This window comes from Globicephala melas, chromosome 3, assembly GCF_963455315.2.
Source record: "Globicephala melas chromosome 3, mGloMel1.2, whole genome shotgun sequence".
Classification (NCBI taxonomy): Eukaryota; Metazoa; Chordata; class Mammalia; order Artiodactyla; family Delphinidae; genus Globicephala; species Globicephala melas.
In genome coordinates, this window is record NC_083316.1 from 31974791 (window position 1) to 31991953 (window position 17163).

Consider the following 17163-nt stretch of genomic DNA (forward strand, 5'->3'; position numbering starts at 1 on the left):
GCTATGTTTCAGTAAAACAGACCTGGCCTCATGAGCTGTAGATTGCCAGCTCCTATGCTAGACAGTCAGAACTTAAACTATATGAGCAAGCTGAGATCAGTGTGCTTTTTATTGGCTGGGGGCGGGGACGGGGAGAGACTTTAAGGAGAGGTTTACCTCTCTTTATTTCTTCCTATTCTCACTTAATGTTTCCAGTTCAGCCTCTCCAAAACTGTGCTATGTGAGAAGTATTGATATAAAGCACAAATGAGATAATCCACTAGGATTTCTCTGAAGCCCAGTAGTTTAGCCCAGAGCTGCATTAAGGGAAAAAAGCGGGGGTGGGGTGGGGGGGTGGCCGGGGATGTGGCTAGGAAAAAGAGAAAAAAAAGTTGTGGCTAGCTGGCTATGATGGCCAACCATTCAAATGCAAGGAAGCAAAACACAAAAGAACTGCTAAAATTACAGTTGCTCTTTTCCTCTTATTGTGTAACTTGTAAGTCCTATGAGTGTTCCCAATGACTCTTTCTGGAGGTAATGGAATAACTATAGCCAATATCCAGCAATTTAATATTATATAAGCACATACACGTATATATAGATACATATATACCTACAGAAAACCACCAAGAGAAAACTACAGTAAAGAAACCTTTCATCTATATCTCTATACATCTACAGACATATACACACATACATAAATATATTCTTTCCCCCTTTAGCTTAATTCTCCATGTATGTGCACATATGCACACGCACACACGTATATGTATATATATATGTGAGTAAACATGCATTTATTTTTAAATGTTTTCAATATGTACTGCTTTGTAACATGCTGCAATAAATCATATTAATAGCTTTACCTGTCAAAAAATATACAACATAAAATTGATTTTTAAATAAAGTTAGTTTCAAGTACACATAGTAAATTAATAACCAAAAACTACTCGCATACATCTATTTGGGAATAATAGAAAGAACTCTGAAATAAAAAAGAACTGGATTCAAATCTAGCTTAATCACCTACAAACCATGTAACCTTAGACTAAGTCACTAAACCTCACAGGCATCCATTTTCTCATACCTATAGTGAATATACTAATTACCTAACCTAGAAGGCATTGTTACAAGGTGTGAGGTGCAACTTACTTAGCACAGTGCCTAGCCCAGAACAGATATTCAATAAATAGTAGCAACTATAATTAAAATTAGTTATTATTCGCTTAGCAAAAACAATTTTTATGGATCAATCATGTGAAAGTTATGTGGCTAGCCCAGGCAAATGCTTAATTCACATATTAGTGTGTCTAAATTAATGAATTTTGGTTACATTTTAGTGCATTACTTTTATTTTTTTAATAAATTTATTTTATTTATTTATTTTTGGCTGCATTGGGTCTGTTGCTGTGCGTGGGCTTTCTCTAGTTGCAGCACGCAGGGGCTACTCTTGGTTGCGGTGCGCAGGCTTCTCATTGCGGTGGCTTCTCGTTGTGTAGCGCAGGCTCTAGGCGTGTGGGCTTCAGCAGTTGTGGCTTGTGGGCTCTAGAGTGCAGGCTCAGTAGTTCGGGCGCACGGGCTTAGTTGCTCCGCGGCATGTGGGATCTTCCCAGACCAGGGATTGAACCCGTGTCCCCTGCATTGGCAGGCGGATTCTTAACCACTGTGCCACCAGGGAAGTCCCGTGCATTACTTTTATGATCCAAGATCTGCTCATTTTTGAAGTAAAACTTTTATTGTCTTATTTGCCTTCTTGAAAATGTCAGAGGAATTAGGAGTGGGAGCACAGTTGAGCAATATTTTCTGTGATTTATTTGTGAATATACATGAACAAATGCTAGTAAGCAACAAGCTAGAAAAGTTGGGTGCATAAGAATTTAATAAAATTAAACATGACTACATAAATTGGATATGTATTTAATTATATATTTAATATTATCTATGATTACTGTGAGCAGACATAAAGGATTAAAAGTATATGGCAGGGCTTCCCTGGTGGCGCAGTGGTTGAGAGTCTGCCTGCCGATGCAGGGGACAACGGGTTCATGCCCCAGTCCAGGAAGATCCCATATGCCGCGGAGCAGCTGGGCCTGTGAGTAATGGCCGCTGAGCCTGTGCATCCGGAGCCTGTGCTCTGCAACGGGAGAGGCCACAACAGTGAGAGGCCTGCGTACTGCAAAAAAAAAAAAAAAAAAAGTATATGGCATAACTATAGTTGGTATTACCTCTGTAAAAGCCAGCAGCAAATCTGTCTCCTCTACCAGCAAGGACACTGGGAGTACACCTTCTCACCATTACCCACAGGTCCAAAAGTTGAGGAAGCACCGCTTCAAACTCTCTAACATTTCCTGAAATTCTAACAATTATTAATATCAAAGAGTTATATAATTTAGTAGGGAAAGGATCTATCCCAATGATAGCATCCTGGAAAAAGGGCCTTCCTTTTATCTATAATGCAGAGGAACTCAAAACTTCCTAAGAGAGCCTATTCTATTCCATCTTTGATAGAGGAGTCGAATATTGTCTCTTATACTGATGCCGAACTCTGTCCCTTTGTAATTTTCATTGATTTGCTCTGGATTAACAATCTGGAATGCAAAACAAGTATTATCTACCCTCACATACTGAAAATAATAATTTTTCCTCTCAAGCAACTGTAGCAGATAACCTTTTTAATCTTTGGTATATTTTAAATATAAATACTGTAGTAGAGATAGGCAAGGAAAACCTATCAATTACTACTGCAAGTAAATCAGTTTAGTTATAACTTTTTTGTGTGTGTGGTACGCGGGCCTCTCACTATTGTGGCCTCTCCCGTTGCGGAGCACAGGCTCCGGACGTGCGGGCTCAGCGGCCACGGCTCACGGGCCGAGCCGCTCCACGGCATGTGGGATCCTCCCGGACCGGGGCACGAACCCACGTTCCCTGCATCGGCAGGTGGACTCTCAACCACTGCGCCACCAGGGAAGCCCTTCTAACTTTCTTAAATGTTAGGTTTATTATACTAAAAATTGAACACTTTCGTAGGGCTACTTTAGAAGAATGATGGACATGAAGCACCTCTTGAGAGTGAATGATGCGTACAGAGGCAAGACTACACAGACAGCAAGATGGCACTAGGTTTCTTCAGCCTGGCATGCCCTTTGTTTCCCTACCCAATTTGGAGGAAATCCTCACTCTTCAGAAGTCTTACTCAGATGTGTAAAGGTTTTCCTTAACCTACAAGCTCCCTTCTTTATGTTCTCATGATACATTCTTCATACCACTATTGCAGCAGTTATGACAGAACACATATCTCAACTGCCTAGGTTCTAACTTATACCTATTGTGCCAGTGTAATTATTAATACCACCTCCTTTCACTCCCCAAAGTATCCCAGGTTGTATTATAAATGACATGACCACCATAAGAGCAGACAGTTAAAATTCAACGACTGTTTGTAAAATTTTCTTACAACTAGATCTTTTCTCTATCTCCTTTTCCCAGAGACTGGAAGAGAACAGTTTTGTTTGGGTTCCTGTTCCAGTATCCTACTCTTATCAATACAATTTTGTAAGAAGAGGTTAAGGCAGTTTCCGCTGATCTGCAACATTTTAAGATTGTCTTCCCAGTGACCCAGGGGTTCAGGTCTCTTTTGCTCCACTTCAATTTTGGATTTAAAATTACCTCATTTTATACATTCCTCTTTCTATTTTTACAAAAATATGTCTTTTTTCTATAATCCCAAAGAATTGCTCATTTTGAATGATTTCAAGGGAAAAAGATAAAAACACTAATGGGGGTGGCAGAAATGTCCTTCTTGAGGCTTCTCATTTGTACCTTTGACTGGATAAATTAAACAAGTGACATCTACCAGTTCACTGAGGTGATCATTTAAAAGTTATATGAACAAAAATCATGTCTTTAATTGCTTTATTACAAGCATGTCATTATATAACTGTAAGATACAGACCAGGTCTGACCTAGGCATAAAACATTAAAAATAAAGTCAGCTGGAAATAGTTAATAATTCACTTGAACAGAACTTCAATTAAAAGTTGTATGGGGCTTCCCTGGTGGCGCAGTGGTTGAGAGTCTGCCTGCCGATGCAGGGGACACGGGTTCGTGCCCCGGTCCGGGAAGATCCCACGTGCCACAGAGCGGCTGGGCCCGTGAGCCATGGCCGCTGAGCCTGCGTGTCCGGAGCCTGTGCTCCGCAAAGGGAGACGCCACGGCAGTGAGAGGCCCACGTACTGCAAAAAAAAAAAATAAATAAAAAATAAAAGTTGTATGGATATATAATATCAATAATTAGAATACTGTCTATAATCTTTATTTCAAATCATTATTTTGAATAAATCACAAAATAAATCGATACAAATGGCTTAAAATACTTTTAAGTTTCAAATGACAGAATATTCCTCCCAATTTTCCTTAAATATTTTCTGTAAAGAATAAAATAACAATGACATTATATAGTGGGGACAGTAGAGTGGGAACACAGGTTTCCCCTCTAGATTGTATTTAGTCATTTTATTACTTATATAACTGAAAGTACAAATGTCTCCTACAATGTATAGTTTTGATCTATCCTGGGAGTAGCTTTATATTTAGATTCCTAAGTTTTATTCAACTGTACATTTCAGGGCTCACCAGAAGCCATATACTGTGCCAACTGCTTAGGTGAGGAATATTAACAAATACAAGATACGGTCTCAGCCCTGGAGATCAAAATTAAATGGGAATAGAGGTATATATAACACTTCATAGTAATACTATGGGAATAAGATAAAAGGAGGGTGTTTGATAGAGACTTCACTTAGACTGTATGACAAGTGAAGACAGGAAAACTGTCTTGTTCACACATGCATCCCCGGCCTGGAAACAATGCCAGGCACATGGTGGGTGCTCAATAAACACTGGGTAAGAAAGACTGAGCAAAAGAGTGAGACAGTTATTTGGGGATGGATTGACATGGGAACTGATTCTTGACCATAAGCAATAAGTTTTCTAGGCATATACAACAGGAAAAAGCAGAATGTACACAACAAGTAAACATGAAAAAAATATGGTATTTTCTCAAGGAATGGCAAGAAATTCAATATTCCCAAGAAAACAAGATGATAGGAAATATAGGAAAGTGGAGCTTCATTCCAATGGCCTTATAAGATATACTACGAAATTTAGACATCTTTGGGCAATGGATAATTATTAAGGAAGACATTTATGCAAGTGGATGGCATGATCAACTCTGTGTTTTAGAAAGACTGTAGGGGAGAAGAAAGTCAAGTTTAAATAGAGGTTACAAAAACCTTCCATGTAAGAAACTTCATCAGTAATGGATTAGAGCTGGAAGGAAAGGCAGGAGGAGGAATCAAGGATGAATCCAGGATTCTAGATTGGATATACTGATGTATGACAGTATTTACTAATAAGTAATCCTAGAGCAAGTATAGATTTAGGGGAATTTTTTTTTACCATTTGTAGTAAGCATATACACCAAAAATAACAAAAAACACCTTACATGTTATACCTTAAAATGATGAGACAAAATAATTGACTATTTGGCCTGCATCGGAAACAGACTTACAGACCAGTGGTTTTCAAACCTGTGTTTCTAAGAAATACATGAATTATAAGAAATACTGATTCCAGAATCAATATGCCTGGAAAGTGACCCACATTTGTACCATTTGTAGGAGGCACCCCAGTCATTCTTATGCACACTGAAATTTGAAAGATGCTATAAAGACGACCACAATGTCATGTAACTAGATTCTGATATCCCTTTGGATTTATCTGATCTGAACTTTTGAAGAACAGATAAGAGCTACTCTATGAAATATGCTTCTGTATCATTTTCAAATAAGAATATATTACAATGTGAAATAATATCCAGACACAAAAATAACTATTAGTACATTATATGCTACAATATACTGTGCTAATATTTTTACATGAAAAATCTGTTTTAATCTCCATACGAACCATAGAAGGTAGGTGCTATTATTATCCTCCTCATGCTAAAAAGAGTCTTAGAGACATTAATTCACTTGCCTGAAGTCACACAAATACCAGACATGGTAATAAGATTTGAACCTAACCAATCTGACTCTAGAGTCTATCTCACTCCCCAAAATGCAATCGCCCTACAGTCTACCTCATTATACTGTTCTGCCTTTCAAAGGAGAATGTACCTTCAGTGTACACACCAGTTTGCAATTATACATTTACTTGTATGATTGGTTGACATTTATCTCCCTGTAAGTCAGCTTTGGTTCACCATTATGGTGTCATCCTAATACCTAGAATGATGTCTGACACACAGTAACCACCCCCCAAAAATTTTATTGAATGTCCCAGGTCACACTGTGAATATTAAAACACAAGAATTTACAATGGAAATACTGTCTTATGATTATAATAACAATAACTGTAGAAGAGATGTATATAAAAGAGGAGCAGATAAGAAAGATCACACTGCTTTAATGTATCTATTTTTCAAATTCTGAGGACCAAAACAAATTTACTCCCCCAAAACCTAACCATAAGTAACGTCTTTCTATTGCTTTGAAAAGGAATCTCACCTTCTAAGGTAAGAACATACCTATTTAATATAATTAGCAATGTAACTGCCATGACCCATTCAAATTTGTCAAATATAAAAATTTTAAATGACAATGTCTAGAAAAGGTAGAAATTTGAGCCTGCCATTTACCTTCAGAAAATCACCTTCCTGATCTTTGTCTACACACCCCCTCCCTCCAAGCATTATATCGATATTTACATTCATACCAGCACTAGAAATCATGTCCCCAGGTTGTACTAATTAGATAAAGAACTAAAGCCTAACTATTTACCTAATAATCTTCTAATCATTCCATCATTATCTGTTTTTAAATGGTAAGTAATTTGTGAATTTTTAAAGATTTTTCTGGTAAAGATGGCTTAGATGTTTGTGGTGGAAAATGAAGAAGAGCTGCTTGTTAGGAAAAAAAATATGAAGTGCTTTCTTAGAGTTCATCTCTTTCCCTTTTTCACAATAAAATTAGAGATCAGTAGAATGCTTGGGCTTAGAGATAACTGTAGTACAGAACTGTAACCAAATTCACAAAGCACTTTTACTTTATACACACGTACAAAGTATACACAAGTATATACAAAGAATACACAAAGGACATTCACCAGGCTACAGAAAAGATTCAAAGAATCTTTGTCATGGCATTTATTTTAATGCTATTTTTCTGCAGAAAAACAGTATGAAAAGTACTGTCTGCAATTAGAACATTTTCTAATGTTAGTAAAAATAACTAAAAGCAATTACTATATAAAGATTACAATCACTGGATGTTCTGCTAAAACTTCTATGTCTTAATCTATTAAATCATTAGGTTTCCACAGTCCCCTAATTAGAAATCTTTTATTGTAAGAGAAAAATTCTGTTTCTCTCTGAAACAATTCACTATGTAAATGAACCCTGTAAAAGAACTGAACAGCTGTGCCTAAAAGCTGAGGCAATTAATTGTTATATACACCCAGCCTATTAGATTTATTTACAAAGTTAGTTGTACATTTTGCTTGTACAGCTACTTTCACGTTTTTTATGAAACATGACTATAGTTCAGATCACTTGTCTGACAGGTGGCTTCTATGAATGTAATTAAGGACTTCCCTCTTAGAAACTAATAAAGGAGCAAAGAGTACAAATACACTTTGGCTGCAAGACACAATTTGAGTGTGGGTTAGAAATCTGAAAAATGCTATTACAATGTTATTTTCTAACCTTTCCATTTGTATTCTTGGTTCTACATCTTACTGCCTAATTCCAGTATTTCCATCATTTAATTATTCACTATTTCTCATTGACCTAAGTCTCTCACTAGTTTTTACCCATCTTTTAAAAAAAAAAATGCTCTGCCCACTGTTTCCCATTTTTTGAAGTGACATTACACCTTTCTTCTACCAAATCTCTCTGAGGCTCAAGTTAATTAATTCTTACCTCATCTTCTAAATTCTACCCATCAGGTATCTAGGCCACCATTCCACTAAAGTTGTTCTCTACGAGTTTACTATTTACCCAATACAAAGGCTTTTTCTCAGCTTTTCAAACTCCCTGACTTTTCCATTAGAGAACTACTGGCCAATGCTAACCAAATTCACCTTCTCTCCCTTGGTTGCTATAATTCACTGTCTTGGTCTTCTTCATACCTATTTTTCACTGTTCCTTGAGTACTTGTCTCAAAGGTCTGCATTCCCTCCTCCTATTTTATACTCTTTAATATTACCTAAAGTTGTATCATTTGCCCTCAGGTTTCTCTTTTCACTGTCTCCATAACTCTTAACAAATTCAATACAATGCCTCAAAATTTCAATTCTACAGTGTATCTTCAATTAAAGAAACAAATATCTGTTTTTATGTTTGGTGGTCTGTCTACGTCGAATTCAGTATGTCCTGTGATCAAATTAATTCATCCTTTAAGGGAAAAAAAAAAAAAGCTTTCCAAAATTTCCTTCTTTAGGCAATAGTAATATTGTCTGAACTAGAAAATTACATTCAGGTAGTCAACAAATATCATTGAGACATCTTAGCATATGTATCTTCAGCACCTCTTCTACAGACTATATCACAACAGTATCTTATTTTTATACTACTACTAAGTTCTGAATCAGTGCCTTGCTGATATTGCCATATTTGGCATTGTTTATGTTTTTATGGTTATATACATCAAAGAAGACACACCTCACCTAAAATTATCAAGACAAAAACATATTGACTACTCTGGAGTCCCATGCATATGGGAAACACATGATAAATTAAGCTTTTTCATGAACCTTGGGCAATGGTGATCTTAATTGTGCAAAAATGCCATAATATACAATTGATCTGTGTAATTCAAGTGCAAACAAGTCCTCTAGTTACAAATTTACTACTTGTTATTCTTCTGTACATTCCACTTGGGCATGCATAAATAATTGCATTAACACCAATAATCAAAATCTAAAAGTAAATTTACAAATGCTGTTTGAATTTTAACCTTTAAAAGCTCTGAACTATTATAAATATAACAATATAATGCATTTCTTTGGTTATATCTTGCATGAACAGGAGGTCTGAATATGATCCACCCTAACTGCTAATATTTTTATATTTATTTATGCATTCTGATAGTGCTTTTAAACATAATTCTTTCCATACTTCTACTATACGACCTTCAGATGATCCTTCATCGGACATGCTGGGGTTAGATAGGTTTAGGAATTCAAATTTTTTTTAATTTTAAAGGTAATATACCACAGATTTAACAATCCCAACAAGGTTAGGGGCAGTATTACATATTCACATACAGTAATATTTTTTAGATGAACATGTGAGGAGACACACTGAGATAATACAAATTCTGGTCAGGTTTTGCTGCCAAATGAGTTTAGGTCAGGTTACGTTTTGTCAGGTCACATTATTTCTGAAAAACAGCTTTCATTTTCAGAGTTTTTGGTTTTTCAAAATTGTGGATAAGAGATTGTGGGTCTGTACAATTAATATTACCAACAGTCCAGATCCTTCATTCTTTTCTACAACAAAGTCATTGAAAGTCACTTTTTCCATTCTCCCAATGACACAAAATATGCCAATATTGAAGTATAAATTTAGATCTCCTTATTCAAGTTGGATAAAGTTTAATACGAAATAAACCATATCACTCCAGGAAAAAAAACTTGTTTGTCAGCACAGAGAATTTAACCCCCAACAAAAAACTTTTCTACCAATTCAGAATAAAGACTTATTGTTTATGATAAAAATACTATCGGAAAGAAGGACTTCTGGCCTTCAGGGCAACTACCTGGCTACTAAAGTACATCTGTGAACTACCGACATGGGTACTACCTGGCAGCATGTTAGAAATGCAGACTCTTGGGCCCTCCCATACCTACCCAATCTGACTCTTCATTAAATCAACATCCCCAGGTGCTTCATTTGTACATTTACGCAGAAAACGTTAACCTAACAGGCCTAACTGCTTTTCCTTAAAAAGGTCTGCCTACCAGTTCAGTCACTGGCTTACATCCGGAAAAATACTTGCAGAGGTTTCCTACAGCCCTAACTGGTAAGAGTGGCTCACTGGGCCTAAACCATTTATGCAAACAATATGGTTTTTGCCAAACGTCTGCTTTCATTCTGTTAGTCTGGAATTTTGTTACCTGCCAGGCAGAGGCTGCCTACTTCTCAAGTCCTCAATAAAAACCCTGGGGCTGAGTCTCTAACAAACCTCCCTGGTGGACAATATTTCACGTGTTATCACAATTCATTGCTGGGAGAATGAAGCATGTCCTATGTGACCCCACTGGGAGAAGACACAAGACTCTTGTGCCTGGATTCCCCGAGATTTCATCCAATGTACCTTTCCTCTTTGCTAATTTTGCTTTGCATCCTTTTGCCATAATGAGTCTTCCTAGCAAATTACTGAGGTCGTGGGGACCTCCAAAACAAGACTAGAGCTTGAGAACCACTGCTGTAGAGCTTAAGTGCATGACTTGAGGAGTGTGGGCTTACCCCAAGACAAGGAATTCATCAGCCATAAAGTCTGATACACTAAGAAGAACACTCATGCAAAAGGGGCAGAGAACAAAGAAAAGTATCTCTGGGTAAAGCTGCAAACAGAAACAAAACAAATAAAAAGAGACTTCCCTGAGATTCTAAGCCAACCACAGGTATCTTTGGAACCTAGATATATTCTTTTGCATGATCCAAAAAAAAAAAATCTCAAAATGAGAATTTTAATTTAAAGTAGCCCTTGGTATACCATATTCCTGGGCAGCAGAAGCAAATTCAACCATCAACCACCACCTCAACCCACCCACCCACCCACCCAACTAGGTAGCCACCCTTAGTCTGAGTAACCTAAAAAATTTAAGTGCACAAGCAAAAATCATAAACACAGAAGGAAACGTGAAAACAAGCCACTATCAACAGAAACAATAAACAAAAAAATCTTAAAAGACTGTAAATATTAGAAGTACCATATACATAATACAAACAATGAAATAATTATGTTTTATATATCTAAAGCAGGGAGTTTGGCAAACTTGTTCCATTAAGGGTCAGACTAAGTATTTCAGGCTTTGAAAGGTATAAGGTCTCTTTCGCAACTAAACTCAGTAGCCGTAGCACCAAAGCAGCTGTAGGCAATACTTAAATGAGCACAGCTATGTCGCAATAAAACTATTTACAAATGCAGCATCTGTAAGCCTTACTTGCAAAATTTGCAGGCCATAACTTGCAAGCTTCTGGTTTAAAGGAAAGAAAGGACTGAAAATATGATTCAAAATTTACAAACATCCAAGCAGAACTTCTTGAAATAAAAATAGCATGATTGAAATTTTAAAAACTCATTGGGGGGATAAACAGAATAAACACAGCTGTGGGGAGAACTAGTGAACTGAAAGATACATCTGAAGGTATTATAACGTGATTCCCAAGAAAAAAGGAGACAAAATACATGAAAAAATTTAAAAAACAAGAAAGATAATGAGAAAGTCTAACATGCATTTAATAAGAATTCCTAAACAAGAAAAAATGCAGGAGATGCACTACTCAAAAAGTCAGACTGAGAATTTTTCAAAATTGTTCAAAAACATGAAAAATACTTAGAATCAGGATGCCCAATGAATTTCAAAGTAGGACAAATAACCATCTAAACACATTTTATTCAAGATGTTTCAGACCAAAGCAAAAGAAATACTACAGACTGAAAAGACAGATTACGCAGAAAGAGAAGCAATATGACAGACATATTCAAAAAATTAAATTAAAAGTGTGTGAACCTTGTGTATGAATCCTGACTCAAAATGATATCTGTAAGACAATCAGGAAAATTTGAACACTAAATACTAGATGATATAAAGAAATCATTGTTAATTTACTTAGTTGTGCTAATAGTATTACAGTTATATATTTAAAAGTCCTTATCCTTTAGAAATACACACTGATGTATTTACAAATTCAATAATACTTGCCTAGGATTTGCTTTAAAATTATCCACAAAGGGAGGAGGAAGATTTACACATGAGGTAAGACTGCCCCATGTGTTTACGATAGTTGAAGTAGGATAAGGCGTACATGAGGGTTCCTTATATTTTTTTCTCTGTGTATGTGTATGTTTGAAATTTTTCATAATAGAATATTTTTAATGAAAGTCTGATAATCCCAAGTGTTGACAAAAGTATGGATCAAGAGCAACTCTTACATATTGCTACTATGATATACATATATTTTTTCATATAAGCAGTAATTCTACACCAAGTTATATAACCTAGAGTAACTTATGTATGAGTACCAGGATTCATGTACAAGACCATATATAAAATCATTGTTTATAAGAGCAAAAAACTACAACCAAATGTCCATGATTAAAAGAATGGATAAATCACTATTATTTATTTAATAACATTTGCCTTCTGGGTTTTCACCCTAGCACTTACCGACACTATACTAGGGTCTTTGAACAAATTTTCTCATGTAATACTTATACTTCAACGATACTATTTCTTGCCTACCTCTTCTAGTCTCACATCCTCCACTCTTCCTCTCCTCAAGCGCTTTCTTTCTCTGGTTCTTTCCTATCTCTGGGCCTTTGGATCAATATTTTATGTTCCTTCTACCTGTTGAAGACTTTCCCCCTACTTCTTCACTTGGTGCCTCCCCATTAGTCCTGGATCAACTAAATATCACTGCCTCAGAGAAGTTTTCTCTGACCAACCCCCTAACCACCTATCAACTCTCTTTCACATACTCCAATTTTACATTATTCAGAGCATTTATTCATACTTACAATTCTGTGTTCACCTGTTTACTGTCTGTGTTCTCCTTACTAGAACATAAACTCCTCAGGGGAAGTATTCAATGTTTTTCACCACTGAATCACCAGCAAAAGAACAGTACCCAGCACACAGTTAAGGTAAATAAATATCTGTCAACTATGACTGAGGGAGGCAGGAGTGAACAAATTATTACAATATTACAAGAAAGGTAACATACAATATACTATAGAAGCCCAAAGAAGGAAGATATTCCACCCAGCTGAGGAAATTAAGATTAACTTTGTAGAAAATGTGTTTCTAGCTAGAGTGAAGAGAGTAGATTGGGAAAGGATAGAACTAGAACAGGGATAGTAGTTATGAAGCCAATGCAATCACCCAAGAAAGAAAATGAGGCCTCAAGAATGGCATGGCAACAGAAATGGAAAAAAGATTTTACCAGTATTTCAGAGATAAAATCATTATTATCTGGTCACAGATTTGATGTGTAGAATAAGGACAAAGAATGAGGCTAGAATGTCTCCTGGGTGTCCTCCTGGGTGACATGGCCCCATTAAAGTAATTCTCTTAAAACCCAAATGGAAAATATAGAAAGATTTTTAGAATACTAAGATAATTAGTTAAGTATGAAACACAGAAAGCTTGAAATACATGACTACATTGTTAAGATGTTGAGTAAGCCATGAAAAAATGGGCCTGGAGCCCTCAAGCTAAACACAAATTTGATGGTCATTTATTCAGCCAATAAAGACTTACCAAGCACATATAATGTGCTGGAGCTGTTCTAGGCTCTGGGGATACAATGGTGAACAACACAAAGTGCTTGTCCTCACAAAACTTACATTCCAGGGAGACAGACAAACAATACTGTAATTGGCAGCAGTGACAAGGGCTACAGAAGAAAACAATATAAAAGAATAGAAAGTGGGCTTCCCTGGTGGCGCAGTGGTTGAGAGTCCGCCTGCCGATGCAGGGAACATGGGTTCGTGCCCCGGTCCGGGAAGATCCCACATGCCGCGGAGCGGCTAGGCCCGTGAGCCATGGCCGCTGAGCCTGCGCGTCTGGAGCCTGTGCTCCGCAACAGGAGAGGCCACAACAGTGAGAGGCACACGTACCGAAAGAAAAAAAAAAGAATAGAAAGTGATGGAGATGAGGGCTACTTTAGATAAGATGATCAGAGAAGGCCTCTCTGATAAAGTGATATTTGAACAGAGTTAAATAAAGTGAGGGAGCAAGCCTCCCAAGATTAGGGGAAGAATAATCTAGACAGAATGTAACAGAAGTACGAAGGCCCTAAAAAGAGAATAAGAGTAGGAATGAAAAAAAAGGAGGCTGTTTTGCCAAATATAGTGAACAAAAGGAAAAGAGTTAGGAAATGACAACGGTTGTGAGGAAGCCAGGGACTAGATTATAATGGCAGTCATCACATATAGTGGTTGTATACTTTTTAGAAAAATTATCTTCTCACACATATTCCAGTACAGTGCTAAAATACAGCAGATACTCGATGAATTCTTTTCAAATTAATGAGTGAATAAATCACTGAGTTAATGAATTCCCACTACATTTGAGTCCAACTTATATTTAACTGTTTCCTGAACTCCAATTCATCCCAAAGGACAAACCAAATACCAATTTAAAAGTCTAAATTTTAAGCTTTAATAATCTTCAGAAGCAGAATTTTTAAAATGTTTTGAACAGTGACATCACCACTAGAACAAGTACATGCCCTTCCAAGAGGACTGCTTAGAAGGAAAACATTTACTTCGAAGTATGTAATTTCTAGATTGCCTGCTAAAACAACACATCATGTGATAAATCCTTCACACAATTTGAAATGTTCTGATAATCAAAATATCATTTTAGACCAAGTCCTGATCATGGTAGACAGCAAAAAATTACCACACTAGTTCAGCTCTAGGCTAGGAAAAAATCATTTAAAATAATTTGGAAAAAAATTCATGTACCAGTAGGTAACAAGAGCAATAACTAATATAATCCTGAAAAAGATGGTGCAAAATATAGATTTACTGCATTTTACCATTCCTAATACAATCAAACAAGCCCTCACTCAAAATTCACCACTAAAAACATGTATTCTTTCTTTCTTTTTTTTGGCTGTGTTGGGTCTTCGCTGCTACGCATGGCCTTTCTCTAGTTGTGGAGAATGGGGGCTATGCTTTGTTGCAGTGTGCAGGCTTCTCATTGTGGTGGCTTCTCTTATTGCAGAGCACGGGCTCCAGGTGCACGGGCTTCAGTATTTGCAGCACACGGGCTCAGTAGTTGTGGCTCACGGGCTCTAGAGCGTACGCTCAGTAGTTGTGGTGCACAGGCTTAGTTGGTCCGCAGCATGTGGGATCTTCCCGGACCAGGGCTCAAACCCGTGTCCCGTGTATTGGCAGGCGGATTCTTCAGCACTGCACCACCAGGGAAGTCCCAAAACAAGTATTCTTTTGGGAGCTAATAATCCACACTCAGTTTAGATCTGTTCAGTGAACTGAACAGTCTAGACTCAGAATCAACAAGGATATTCCAAGGTTATTAAATGTTCCCACCTTCAGGGAATTCCAGTCATTGTTTTCCATAATTCCAAAGAGTAGATGCATAAAAATATTTTAAATGGAGTGAATACTAATATCTTTAAAATTACCAACATTTAGAAAATGCACTTCATCAAAACTTCTTCACCTTCAGTATAGTTGAATATTTTTGTTTCACTTTCATATTTACTCTTGCTTTTGCATATTGAAATAAGTAAAATGCTCTTTATTTTACTCATCTATGCTAAGCACATGTTGCCAAGTTGCTGTCAAGTATTTAATCAATTTCCTATGCAATATTCAGTTCTAAGTTCTTCGGGATATGCATACCAAGAGATGGGCAGTGGAATCTTTTTCTAACAAAGCATCACCGACTCAGAGACAAAAACCTAAAATTCAATGAAGAATTAATTTAAAAAAAAACTTGACAATTAAAATTTATTTTAAATCAAGGAATATAAAACACTATCAAGTACGGGAAAAGAAAAATGTGAAGAGTCACCAGAAGACTAGAAATAGAATAAGAGAAATACAAATCGATGAGAGAAATTGAAAAAAACAAGGGTAAGATGGAGAAACAATCACACGAAGACACTTTAAAACTATTAATGATGTCTTCCACATGAGATTATTGCAGTGAAGACCAAGAACTGTTTACCATCCTCCCTTTTTCTCCATAGAAATACTAAGCCAATTTCTGTAACCATTCCACCAATTTAATTAGGTCAACACAAGACTTTTATTGGATTGGAATTCTAGTTTTTCCAACTTTCTAACTGGTAGCTTTGAACTCTTTACGGTGATTTATCTATAATTTTTCTTTAAATAGTCATTACGAAAAAAATTCAAGAAAAAAAAATTCACCTATCTAGATGTTTTCATGGCTAAAACATTAAAAGGTCAGGCTAAAGAGGAAAAAACAGATATTCAGAAAATGATTTTAAATGTTTTAAGTTGGAATTAGTGTAATTATTCCAAACTCTAACCACTCATATAAATCCACTGCCCAACCAAATGAAAAAAAATCCATACACATCATGACATACCTAACACACATAAGCAGACTTGGATTAAAATAACTTTAACTTGGGCTTCCCTGGTGGCGCAGGGGTTGAGAACCCACCTGCCAATGCAGGGGACATGGGTTTGAGCCCTGGTCACAGACGACCCCCACATGCCACGGAGCAACTAAGCCTATGTGCCACAACTACCCAGCCTGCGCTCTAGAGCCCGCAAGGCACAGCTACCGAGCCCGCGTGCCACAACTACTGAAGCCTGCGTGCCCAGAGCCCGTGCTCTGCAACAAGAGAAGCCACCGCAATGAGAAGCCCACGCACCGCAACGAAGAGTAGCCCCCGCTCACCGCAACTAAAGAAAGCCCGCACGCAGCAACAAAGACCCAACACAGCCAAAAATAACATAAATAAATAAATAAATAAATAGGAAAAGGCAGCTTGTCCAGAGTCAAAAAATTCTAAGAGGCAAGGTCAAGATTCAAATCCAGATTCAAATCCACATCTATCTGGTTCCAAAGCTCAGGCCCTTAGTTACAGTGTTAGACTGTGTTAATGTATCATGCAGGTAGCATGTTATTAAATGTTATTTTGTCCATATTAGTATCCTATATCTATCTTTATACATATAATCCTACTATCCATATTGTAGACATATATAACAACTTTGTCGAGTCATACCTCACCTACCTTGAACTATGCTATGAAGCAATTACCTATCTGGAAAACAACCAGGATGCAAAATCAAGCACTCCAAAAGATACCAATAAAAATTCAAAGTATGTATCATCACCAAGTTTATTCACTACAGTTAGTATATGTTACTGACAGCAGAGCCC

The 17163-nt window shown here is 36.9% G+C and overlaps 1 protein-coding gene across 6 annotated transcripts in view; it reads right to left on the reverse strand.

Annotated features, from left to right (window-relative positions):
- RICTOR (RPTOR independent companion of MTOR complex 2) overlaps window positions 1-17163 on the reverse strand; it is a 127684-nt gene that overhangs the window by 99702 nt on the left and 10819 nt on the right. Inside the window, exon 1 of one of the 6 annotated variants that reach the window (XM_060295727.1) lies at window positions 2205-2264. The exons of the other annotated variants lie outside the window; for them this stretch is intronic. The gene's annotated coding sequence lies outside the window, so the exon portion shown is untranslated. Of the gene's footprint in view, window positions 1-2204; window positions 2265-17163 lie in introns of those variants that run through there. 6 annotated transcript variants of the gene reach the window in all.